This window comes from Pseudophryne corroboree, chromosome 2 (assembly GCF_028390025.1).
Source record: "Pseudophryne corroboree isolate aPseCor3 chromosome 2, aPseCor3.hap2, whole genome shotgun sequence".
NCBI classification, from domain to species: domain Eukaryota; kingdom Metazoa; phylum Chordata; class Amphibia; order Anura; family Myobatrachidae; genus Pseudophryne; species Pseudophryne corroboree.
In genome coordinates this window covers 206,242,160-206,254,279 of record NC_086445.1, presented here as the reverse complement: position 1 = coordinate 206,254,279, position 12,120 = coordinate 206,242,160, and the positions used below count along the sequence as shown (strand labels likewise).

Sequence of the window (12,120 nt, the reverse complement as noted above, 5' to 3'; positions counted from 1 at the left end):
GCTCACAACAATAATAACCCGATTTAGTTAACAATAACTATGTACAAGTATTGCAGACAATCAGCACTTGGAATGGGCGCCCAGCATCCACTACGGACTACGAGAAATAGAATTATCGGTAAGTAAATTCTTATTTTCTCTGACGTCCTAAGTGGATGCTGGGAACTCCGTAAGGACCATGGGGATTATACCAAAGCTCCCAAACGGGCGGGAGAGTGCGGATGACTCTGCAGCACCGAATGAGAGAACTCCAGGTCCTCCTCAGCCAGGGTATCAAATTTGTAGAATTTAGCAAACGTGTTTGCCCCTGACCAAGTAGCTGCTCGGCAAAGTTGTAAAGCCGAGACCCCTCGGGCAGCCGCCCAAGATGAGCCCACTTTCCTTGTGGAATGGGCTTTTACAGATTTTGGCTGTGGCAGGCCTGCCACAGAATGTGCAAGCTGAATTGTACTACAAATCCAACGAGCAATAGTCTGCTTAGAAGCAGGAGCACCCAGCTTGTTGGGTGCATACAGTATAAACAGCGAGTCAGATTTTCTGACTCCAGCCGTCCTGGAAACATATTTTCAGGGCCCTGACTACGTCCAGCAACTTGGAGTCCTCCAAGTCCCTAGTAGCCGCAGGCACCACAATAGGCTGGTTCAAGTGAAATGCTGAAACCACCTTAGGGAGAAATTGAGGACGAGTCCTCAATTCTGCCCTGTCCGTATGAAAATTTAGGTAAGGGCTTTTATAGGATAAAGCCGCCAATTCTGAGACACGCCTGGCTGAAGCCAGGGCTAACAGCATTACCACTTTCCATGTGAGATATTTTAAATCCACTGTGGCAAGTGGTTCGAACCAATGTGATTTTAGGAATCCCAAAACCACATTGAGATCCCAGGGTGCCACTGGAGGCACAAAGGGAGGCTGTATATGCAGTACCCCCTTTACAAAAGTCTGGACTTCAGGAACTGAAGCCAATTCTTTCTGGAAGAAAATCGACAAGGCCGAAATTTGAACCTTAATGGATCCTACTTTTAGGCCCATGGACAGTCCTGTTTGCAGGAAATGCAGGAAACGACCTAGTTGAAATTCCTCTGTCGGGGCCTTCCTGGCCTCGCACCACGCAACAGATTTCCTCCAAATACGGTGATAATGTTGTGCAGTTACATCCTTCCTGGCTTTGATCAGGGTAGGGATGACTTCATCTGGAATGCCTTTCTCCTTCAGGATCCGGCGTTCAACCGCCATGCCGTCAAACGCAGCCGCGGTAAGTCTTGGAACAGACAGGGTCCTTGCTGAAGCAGGTCCCTTCTTAGCGGTAGAGGCCACGGATCCTCCGTGAGCATCTCCTGAAGTTCCGGGTACCAAGTCCTTCTTGGCCAATCCGTAGCCACGAGTATAGTTCTTACTCCTCTCCGTCTTATAATCCTCAGTACCTTGGGTATGAGAGGCAGAGGAGGGAACACATACACTGACTGGTACACCCACGGTGTTACCAGAGCGTCCACCGCTATTGCCTGAGGGTCCCTTGACCTGGCGCAATACCTGTCTAGTTTTTTGTTGAGGCGGGACGCCATCATGTCCACCTTTGGTTTTTCCTAACGGTTTACAATCAATTGGAAGACTTCTGGATGAAGTCCCCACTCTCCCGGGTGGAGATCGTGTCTGCTGAGAAAATCTGCTTCCCAGTTGTCCACTCCGGGAATGAACACTGCTGACAGTGCTATCACATGATTTTCCGCCCAGCGAAGAATCCTTGCAGCTTCTGCCATCGCTCTCCTGCTTCTTGTGCCGCCCTGTCTGTTTACGTGGGCGACTGCCGTGATGTTGTCCGACTGGATCAACACCGGCTGACCCTGAAGCAGAGGCCTTGCTTGACTTAGGGCATTGCAAATGGCCCTTAGTTCCAGGATATTTATGTGAAATGACGTTTCCATGCTTGACCACAAGCCCTGGAAATTTCTTCCCTGTGTGACTGCTCCCCAGCCTCTCAGGCTGGCATCCGTGGTCACCAGGACCCAGTCCTGAATGCCGAATCTGCGGCCCTCTAGAAGATGAGCACTCTGCAACCACCACAGGAGAGACACCCTTGTCCTTGGAGACAGGGTTATCCGCTGATGCATCTGAAGATGCGATCCGGACCATTGGTCCAGCAGATCCCACTGAAAGGTTCTTGCGTGGAATCTGCCGAATGGAATCGCTTCGTAAGAAGCCACCATTTTTCCCAGGACCCTTGTGCATTGATGCACTGACACTTGACCTGGTTTTAGGAGGTTCCTGACTAGCTCGGATAACTCCCTGGCTTTCTCCTCCGGGAGAAACACCTTTTTCTGGACTGTGTCCAGAATCATTCCTAGGAACAGCAGACGTGTCGTCGGAATCAGCTGCGATTTTGGAATATTTAGAATCCACCCGTGCTGTCGTAACACTACTTGAGATAGTGCTACTCCGACCTCTAACTGTTCCCTGGACCTTGCCCTTATCAGGAGATCGTCCAAGTAAGGGATAATTAAGACGCCTTTTCTTCGAAGAAGAATCATCATTTCGGCCATTACCTTGGTAAAGACCCGGGGTGCCGTGGACAATCCAAACGGCAGCGTCTGAAACTGATAATGACAGTTCTGTACCACAAACCTGAGGTACCCTTGGTGAGAAGGGCAAATTGGGACATGGAGGTAAGCATCCTTGATGTCCAGAGACACCATATAGTCCCCTTCTTCCAGGTTCACTATCACTGCTCTGAGTGACTCCATCTTGAATTTGAACCTTTGTATGTAAGTGTTCAAGGATTTCAGATTTAAAATAGGTCTCACCGAGCCGTCTGGCTTCGGCACCACAAACAGCGTGGAATAATACCCCTTTCCCTGTTGCAGGAGGGGTACCTTGATTATCACCTGCTGGGAATACAGCTTGTGAATGGCTTCCAATACCGCCTCCCTGTCGGAGGGAGACGTTGGTAAAGCAGACTTCAGGAACCGGCGAGGGGGAGACGTCTCGAATTCCAATTTGTACCCCTGAGATACTACCTGCAGGATCCAGGGGTCCACTTGCGAGTGAGCCCACTGCGCTCTGAAATTCTTGAGACGGCCCCCCACCGTGCCTGAGTCCGCTTGTAAGGCCCCAGCGTCATGCTGAGGACTTGGCAGAAGCGGGGGAGGGCTTCTGTTCCTGGGAAGAGGCTGCCTGATGCAGTCTTTTTCCCCTTCCTCTGCCCCGGGGCAGAAATGAGGAGCCTTTTGCTCGCTTGCCCTTATGGGGACGAAAGGACTGAGCCTGAAAAGACGGCGTCTTTTTCTGCTGAGAGGTGACCTGGGGTAAAAAGGTGGATTTCCCAGCCCTTGCCGTGGCCACCAGGTCCGATAGACCAACCCCAAATAACTCCTCCCCTTTATACGGCAATACTTCCATATGCCGTTTGGAATCCGCATCACCTGACCACTGTCGCGTCCATAACCCTCTTCTGGCAGAAATGGACAGCGCACTTACTCTTGATGCCAGAGTGCAAATATCCCTCTGTGCATCTCGCATATATAGAAATGCATCCTTTAAATGCTCTATAGTCAATAATATACTGTCCCTATCCAGGGTATCAATATTTTCAGTCAGGGAATCCGACCAAGCCACCCCAGCACTGCACATCCAGGCTGAGGCGATTGCTGGTCGCAGTATAACACCAGTATGTGTGTATATACTTTTTAGGATATTTTCCAGCTTCCTATCAGCTGGTTCCTTGAGGGCGGCCGTATCAGGAGACGGTAACGCCACTTGTTTTGATAAGCGTGTGAGCGCTTTATCTACCCTAGGGGGTGTTTCCCAACGCGCCTTAACCTCTGGCGGGAAAGGGTATAATGCCAATAATTTTTTAGAAATTATCAGTTTTTTATCGGGGGAAACCCACGCTTCATCACACACCTCATTTAATTCATCTGACTCAGGAAAAACTACGGGTAGTTTTTTCACACCCCACATAATACCCTTTTTTGTGGTACTTGTAGTATCAGAAATGTTCAAAACCTCCTTCATTGCCGTGATCATGTAACGTGTGGCCCTACTGGAAGTCACGTTTGTCTCCTCACCGTCGACACTGGAGTCAGTGTCCGTGTCTGGGTCTGTGTCGACCATCTGAGGTAACGGGCGCTTTAGAGCCCCTGACTGTGTTTGAGACGCCTGGACAGGCACTAGCTGATTTGCCGGCTGTCTCATGTCGTCAACAGTCTTTTGTAAAGTGCTGACGCTATCACGTAATTCCTTCCATAAGACCATCCAGTCAGGTGTCGACTCCCTAGGGGGTGACATCACTATTACAGGCAATTGCTCCGCCTCCACACCATTTTCCTCCTCATACATGTCGACACAAACGTACCGACACACAGCACACACACAGGGAATGCTCTGATAGAGGACAGGACCCCACTAGCCCTTTGGGGAGACAGAGGGAGAGTTTGCCAGCACACACCAGAGCGCTATATATATATAATAATGTATAGGGACAACCTTATATAAGTGTTTCTCCCTTATATAGCTGCTGTATAGATTCTTATGCCAATTTAGTGCCCCCCCTCTCTTGTTTTACCCTGTTTCTGTAGTGCAGGACTGCAGGGGAGAGTCAGGGAGACGTCCTTCCAGCGGAGCTGTGAGGGAAAATGGCGCTTGTGTGCTGAGGAGATAGGCTCCGCCCCCTTCTCGGCGGCCTTTCTCCCGCTTTTTTAAGGAAAACTGGCAGGGGTTAAATGCATCCATATAGCCCAGGAGCTATATGTGATGCATTTTTCGCCATCCAAGGTGTTTTTATTGCGTCTCAGGGCGCCCCCCCCCCAGCGCCCTGCACCCTCAGTGACCGGAGTGTGAAGTGTGCTGAGAGCAATGGCGCACAGCTGCGGTGCTGTGCGCTACCTTGTTGAAGACAGGACGTCTTCTGCCGCCGATTTTCCGGACCTCTTCTGTCTTCTGGCTCTGTAAGGGGGCCGGCGGCAAGGCTCTGGGACCCATCCATGGCTGGGCCTGTGATCGGTCCCTCTGGAGCTAATGTCCAGTAGCCTAAGAAGCCCAATCCACTCTGCACGCAGGTGAGTTCGCTTCTTCTCCCCTTAGTCCCTCGATGCAGTGAGCCTGTTGCCAGCAGGACTCACTGAAAATAAAAAACCTAACTTAAACTTTTTCACTAAGCAGCTCAGGAGAGCCACCTAGTATGCACCCTTCTCGTTCGGGCACAAAAATCTAACAGGCTTGGAGGAGGGTCATAGGGGGAGGAGCCAGTGCACACCAGGTAGTCCTAAAGCTTTTACTTTTGTGCCCAGTCTCCTGCGGAGCCGCTATTCCCCATGGTCCTTACGGAGTTCCCAGCATCCACTAGGACGTCAGAGAAAAAGAAATCAATTGCTCATGTTTATATATTTTGTGTATCTGCGGCCATTAGGTTAAAAAGTTGGAGAGAAAAATCTGAGTTTTATTACAATTTGTATCAGTCTTCCACAATTCATGCTAAGGGCGGTATTAAATTCTTTTCACCCTCTTCCACACCCGTTCTGTTCCTGCTGACGGGCATAGTATAATCATTTCAGCTCGCCCCCCCCCCCCCGGGTAACGATGGCACCCAACCCCTTATGCAGCTAAACCTGATTACTATGGGCACAATATGAGTGATAACGGGGATCACTTTAGAAAGGAGATTGGGCGTGATATATCATTTGAATACCGCCCGAAATGTCTTTTTTTTTTTTCTTCAAACTTTGCTAATACAGGTTGAGTATCCCATATCCAAATATTCCAAAATACGGAATATTCCGAAATATGGAATATTTTGAGTGAGAGTGAGATAGTGAAACCTTTGTTTTCTGTTGGCTCAATATACACAAACTTTGTTTAACACACAAAGTTATTAAAAAATATTGTATTACATGACCTTCAGGCTGTACGTATATGATGTATATGAAACATAAATGAATTGTGTGAATGTACACACACTTTGTTTAATGCACAAAGTTATTAAAAATATTGGCTAAAATTACCATCAGGCTGTGTGTATAAGGTGTATATGAAACATAAATGCATTCTATGCTTAGACTTAGGTCCCATCGCCATGATATCTCACTATGGTATGCAATTATTCCAAAATACGGAAAAATCCGATATCCAAAATACTTCTGGTCCCAAGCATTTTGGATAAGGGATACTCAACCTGTACACAGTATATGGTTGTCTAATGTTCAGGTTGGGTACGGAGTCCTGGTAGTCAGGATGCCAGCAGACACAAAACTGATGCTGACAAGACAACACTTTTGGCAAACTAAGCTAAGCCTACCCCTTACGCTCCCCCTAACCACCCCCTCCAGCAGCCTAACACCCCCCCCCCCCCCCCCAACCACACACACAGGGATTCCAGCGTCGGCCTTCTGACCACCGGCATCCCATCCATCAGGATGCTAACTACATCCCAAATGCTCTATCTGTGCAACATTATAAGGTCACGTGTCCTGCAGAGTCTCCAGCACTTGCTTGCAATTAGCCAGTTCAAAACAGGTCAATCCAACAATAAAAATAAGTTTATAGTAGAGTAGAACTAAAAACATTAAAACCCTCCAATATAAATTGTGGACCTGTTTTCATTGTCTTTATTTAGTGTTCATAGGCAGATGATTTGTGTGTTGGCCCAATAGCCAGTGATATAACAAGCGCCTAGTGAACTGGGGAATAAAGCACGTGTCCCTGGGGCACTCCAAGTAATGAAGTTCTCTCTGTGACAACATAAAAAGCATCACAGTCACTGGGCTTGAATTCAGCACGGATTGAATAGTGCTGGGAATTAGCTCCCGATGCTATTCAATTCAGCGCGCTGTTTTGTCGAAGAAGGCCGGTTCTCGCACAATAAACAGGGTGTTTTGTCACGAGAACCAGGCATTCTCCAACTTAAATGCCCGGTGCGATGCAGATTCCGCTGTGCTAAGGGCAGGAAACAGCATTGCATCAGCACTTTTATCTGGATTATTGCTCGCAACCCCAGAGGGGTGCCAGGAGAAATCCTCTTGTGGGGCGTCACATTGCGCTGAATTGAATAGCACCAGGAGCTAATTCCTGGCGCTAGGCAATCTGCACTGAATTGACCCCATTATCAGCTATGATCTGTGGTCACTAAGGGACATGCAATGAAATTTAGAAAACAAAGCAGCAGGACTCTGGGCCATATACAAAGCTTTCACTGGACACCACTCACCTGGGCAATAAGCATACAGATAAAATGTATTTATTATACTTTCATTTTCACTTTTACTTAGTGACCTATTTCCATGAACCAAGCACATCATACTGTATGTCACAGTATATGGTGCTGGGAGAGTCACAGTTATAGGAGGGCCGGGGATTACACACAAACAACCAAAGAATTAGGTTCCGACTCAGACTATAATTGCTGAAAGAAGCAGAAAGCTCCAGAACACGACTGGGGCAACGCAGGTCATAGTCAGGCACACCACTGAAGGGAGGGGGGAGACAACACAGTGTGTAGTCAGGCACATTACTGGAGGGGGGATAACGTCAGGGTGTAATCAGTCACACCACTGGCGAGAGGAGGGAAAGTTTGGTGTCGTCAGGAGCATTGCAGGATGGAGATGGCACACGAATGAGAGCACACGGGGTGGAGGTGGGTAGAAGGCACACAAATGGGAGGCCACGGAGTGGAGGTGGGTAGAAGGCACACAAATGGGAGGCCACGGAGTGGAGGTGGGTAGAAGGCACACAAATGGGAGGCCACGGGGTGGAGGTGGGTAGAAGGCACACAAATGGGAGGCCACGGGGTGGAGGTAGAAGGCACACAAATGGGAGGCCACGGGGTGGAGGTAGAAGGCACACAAATGGGAGGCCACGGGGTGGAGGTGGGTAGAAGGCACACAAATGGGAGGCCACGGGGTGGAGGTGGGTAGAAGGCACACAAATGGGAGGCCACGGGGTGGAGGTGGGTAGAAGGCACACAAATGGGAGGCCACAGGGTGGAGGTGGGTAGAAGGCACACAAATGGGAGGCCACGGGGTGGAGGTGGGTAGAAGGCACACAAATGGGAGGCCACGGGGTGGAGGTAGAAGGCACACAATGGGAGGCCATGGGGTGGAGGTAGAAGGCACACAAATGGGAGGCCACGGGGTGGAGGTAGAAGGCACACAAATGGGAGGCCACAGGGTGGAGAAGGCACACGAATGGGAGGCCACAGAGTGGAGAAGGCACATGAATAGCAGGGACGTGGGGTGTAGTGGGGATTACTCCGGGCGTAGAGGGGGTCATAAGTGGGAGGAACACGTTGAGAAATCAGGTACATAGCTGGGGGGTGGGTATCAGTGGCAGCGGGTATCAAGCATATGAATGGGTGACACGGGGTGTAGAAGGCACATGAATGGAAAGTTACAGGGTGGAGAAGGCACACGAATGGGAGGCCACAGGGTGGAGAAGGCACACGAATGGGAGGCCACAGGGTGGAGAAGGCACACGAATGGGAGGCCACAGGGTGGAGAAGGCACACGAATGGGAGGCCACAGGGTGGAGAAGGCACACGAATGGGAGGCCACAGGGTGGAGAAGGCACATGAATAGCAGGGACGTGGGGTGTAGTGGGGATTACTCCGGGCGTAGAGGGGGTCATAAGTGGGAGGAACACGTTGAGAAATCAGGTACATAGCTGGGGGGTGGGTATCAGTGGCAGCGGGTATCAGGCATATGAATGGGTGACACGGGGTGTAGAAGGCACATGAATGGAAAGTTACAGGGTGTAGAAGGCACATGAATGGGAGGGACGTGGGGTGCAGGGGGGGGGGTACACGGGGCATAGGGGGAGGGACACGGTGGGTAATCGGGCACATAGCTGGGTGGAAGCGGGTATCGGGCATATGACCGGGGGAACACGGGGTGTAGTCAGACAGTCATCCTCCGGCCAGGTGCGCTCCGCCTACACACAGGCTGCTGTGCTGCTTTAATTACCTGCGTCCTCTGAACTCACAGCTCAGGGATCCGCTCCAGCCAATCACCGGGGTGAACGTCTCGGGTCCCCCGGGGAGCCGCCTCCTATCCGGACCCCGTCACAGGAAGAACCTCACAGACTCACACACGTAAAGCCAACCGAGCGGCCTCCAATCCCAGCAGCAGGGCCAAGAACACACACACAGGCCAGAGCGCCCTCATCAGCGCGGGGGGGTGAAGCACTCTCCACGTCCGGTAGGCCTCTGCCTGACGTCAGCGTACTCGGTGACGTCACTGCCATGGTGACGTGCTGCTGCTGGGGGAAGGTGGGGGACAGTTCCTCTTCCGCTCAGTCAGGTGCCCGTATGAAAACTAAGGCAGGGGGATGGTTACTGTTTTCTGTTTAGGTTCCGTGCCCGTGTCTTCCTGAGTCCCCCCCTCTCATCAGGGCAACACTTAGGTGGTACAGTCCTAGTATTGCTTGTCGTCAGCGGTGATCTCATTATTCTGTTGGGGGAGGGGGAATTCACACAGAGGGGCCTTTTGTGATGAGTATACCTTGGCTGCGGCATGCTGAGCTCACACTACGTGACACACAGGCTAATGGCACTCTGTTGGGATTAGCTCATGCAGCTGATTTGTTGCTGATTGTGGCCGGAGTGTATTAACCACATAAAGACTGCAGACTAAGCACTTATTCCATTTATAGAGTGCAGGTATATTACTCAATGTATAGTGCACAGTGCTGCATAACAATGGGCCTAATTCATGTTTGCGCACATTTACTAAGCAGTGATAAGAGTGGAGCCAGTGGAGAAGTTGCACATGGCAACCAATCAGCACTGAAGTAACATCTATAATTTGCATACTATAAAATCATAAAGAGCTGCTGATTGGTTGATGGGGAAACTTCTCCACTGGCTTACTTCTCTGCTCTTATCACTGCTTAATAAATATCCCTGATGGCCGATGTTCACTCAAGTGAGCGATTATTAGCAGACTGCTGGAGGTGTTAATGGGGAGCGGTCTGTACTGCTCTGTCCAGTCTGCATAACCATAGGCCAGTCCTTTGACCCAATGTTCCTCGTTTTTGCGAATAGGCTACGAATAGCTCCTGTGAGCGTCTATTCATTTCTGGGCGGCAGCTTCACTTGCTAACATCAGCGGATCCATAGCTTAGAAATTGCATTTGCGTGCAAACATGAATTGGGCCCAATGTGATGGAGAATGAACATCCATGCACTTGTCCACTGGACACGGAACTCATTTACAGAAATGTTTTTTGTATTATTGGAACATGGACGCTATGTTACCCATGTGTAATAAGATTAATTGGGACCTACTGTAGCTGCTACTAAAGCTGTTCCTGGGTTTGTAATAGGACTTGCCAGCAACTCTCCTTGTTTTCAAGCAACTTCTAGAACAGTAATGGGCATCATGGGATAGGGCTCAGTTTCTCTGCTTCTGTCACTTCAAAATATATCTGTTTACCAACAGCAGACTCGGAATGATAGCAGTTATCAGCTTTTGTTTTTATAAAATAGCCTCCTTTTCATATATGCTAGGTGCAGCAGTGGTTTATGGGACCCATACATCTATGGGCTGATTCACTACTCTGACGTCGCCAATCCAATCCACCGGACAATCTGCAAAATACGGTTTATTAAAAATCCCTGACTCGCCAGTCCCAAATCTGAATCGAGGATTTCCAACATGTTGGATTACCCTGATTCCCCGACCCAGGCATTGAAATAATGGGTAATTGCCCTAATACCTGCCTGATGTATTGGCTCCATTACGCTGCATGTGAAAAAGCAAATTGATACAAATCAACACCCATACTACTCATTGTAAAAGTGGTCTGTGATAAAGTGTCTTGACTTGTTTTAAGGGAGTACTCCCACAATAATTTCATACCCTGCCAGTCTGTGCTCCAGGAAATATATGAGCCGGGCAGTTTGGCCAAATTTTGACTTAAGCCTATTATAGTTGTCTATATTATACCCCTTTCACACCGCAGCCTCTGAACACGGGGTTTTGGCACATAAGCGCGCATAACCCGTGTTCATGTGCAGTGTGCAAGGTGCCAGGGTTGAAATACTGGGTCGAGTGACCCAGTATTTCAACCCAGGTCATGAGCAGGGTTGAAAACGTGTTCAACCCGGCTCACTGTGCGGTGTGAACGGGAGCCGGGTAGATGCGACCCATTTACTCTCTATTACCCCTTTTCCACCTACGTACCGTGTCTGATCCGGGATGTTTAACACGGCTACAACCCGTGTTGGCTCCCCCGTTTCCACTACACTTCGACACGGGTTATTCCCGTGTCTGATCTGTTTCCACCTAACCCGGGTAAGCTCTGTAAAAGCCTATCGCTGTCATTACAAATGGACTTTTTACTGTCTCATCAAGATGATGTCATCAAAAGGACCAAAAGGGAGGGGTGGGGCCTGCTCACAGCATTGCAGCAATGGACGCCGGTGCAGTAGCTGTGTCTAGCATGGAGTCGCAGACTGTTTGCAGTTTACTGCTGCTTTCTGCTACAGACAGCTTGATGCAGCTTTTCACCTTGTGCTACCTACTGCTGAGCTGGAGAAGGAGAGCTCAATTCTTTGCAGAGAGGGCTACCTATCAACGCAAACATTTGAAAAGGAGGAGAGCACGTATATCATCCACTGTTGTTATTTCTCTTATAACAATGAACTCTACACCAAGCCGAAGAATGTGGATGAGAGATCGCAGACATGGAGAAGCATTCATGCAGACCATTCTAGCATATCAGAAGGAGCAGTGGATGGCAAACTTCAGGATGTCTCGCGCTACATTCGAGTATGTTTTGGAACTACTGTCCCCCGCAATAACCATGCAGACCACCAGGTTCCGGAAGCCCATTGAGCCAGCCAGGAGATTAGCGATTGCTCTCTGGTGGTATGCTACCCCTGGAGAGTATTGCACAGTTTCCAGTTTATTTGGAGTAGGGATTGGCACGGTCTGCAAGATTGTCTACCAGGTCACGCGGGCATTGCTGGATACCATGTACCATCGCTTTATTTCCTTGCCACAAGGACAGCGGCTAGATGCGACTATAAAAGGGTTTAAGAAGCGTGGCTACCCACAGTGTGCTGGTGCCATAGATGGGACCCACATCCCCATCATCGCCCCCCATGACAACCCAGCAGACTATTACAATCGCAAG

The 12,120-nt window shown here is 49.7% G+C and overlaps 1 protein-coding gene across 1 annotated transcript in view; it reads right to left on the bottom strand.

Moving 5' to 3' along the window:
• ATF1 (activating transcription factor 1) overlaps positions 1-9,262 on the bottom strand; it is a 109,997-nt gene extending 100,735 nt beyond the window's left edge. The window contains exon 1 of the mRNA XM_063952255.1: positions 8,946-9,262. The gene's annotated coding sequence lies outside the window, so the exon portion shown is untranslated. The remainder of the gene's footprint in view (positions 1-8,945) is intronic.
• Positions 9,263-12,120: the final 2,858 nt, after the last annotated feature.